The sequence below is a fragment of the Otolemur garnettii genome, unplaced genomic scaffold (genome assembly GCF_000181295.1).
Source record: "Otolemur garnettii isolate 467f Iridium unplaced genomic scaffold, OtoGar3 scaffold00075, whole genome shotgun sequence".
NCBI lineage: Eukaryota > Metazoa > Chordata > Mammalia > Primates > Galagidae > Otolemur > Otolemur garnettii.
Genome location: NW_003852470.1, coordinates 4,890,110 through 4,890,674, shown reverse-complemented (window position 1 = coordinate 4,890,674; position 565 = coordinate 4,890,110). Strand labels below are relative to the sequence as shown.

General features: G+C 55.0%; 1 protein-coding gene across 1 annotated transcript in view; it reads left to right on the top strand.

The window, feature by feature from the left end:
- PTPRE (protein tyrosine phosphatase, receptor type E) overlaps window positions 1-565 on the top strand; it is a 41,671-nt gene that overhangs the window by 824 nt on the left and 40,282 nt on the right. The window lies entirely within an intron of this gene.

The following is a 565-nucleotide window of genomic DNA, read 5'->3' as shown; positions in this document are numbered from 1 at the left end:
CACAGTCAGCGAGGGGAGCTGGGTACAGTGTTACACACAGACCCACAGTCAGCGACGGGAGCTGGGTACAGTGTTACACACAGACCCACAGTCAGTGACAGGAGCTGGGTACAGTGTTACACCCAGACCCACAGTCAGTGATGGGAGCTGGGTACAGTGTTACGCACACACCCACAGTCAGTGACAGGAGCTGGGTACAGTGTTACACACAGACCCACAGTCAGTGACGGGAGCTGGGTACAGTGTTACGCGCGCACCCACAGTCAGTGATGGGAGCTGGGTACAGTGTTACACCCAGACCCACAGTCAGTGACAGGAGCTGGGTACAGTGTTATATGCCCACTCACAGTCAGTGACAGGAGCTGGGTACAGTGTTACACACAGACCCATAGTCAGCAACAGAAACTGAGGACAGTGTTACACACGCACCCATAGTCAGCAGTGGGAGCTGAGGACAGTGTTACACATGTACCCACAGTCAGTGAGGGGAACTGGGTACAGTGTTACACGTGCACCCACAGTCAGTGAGGGGAACTGGGTACAGTGTTACACGTGCACCCACAGT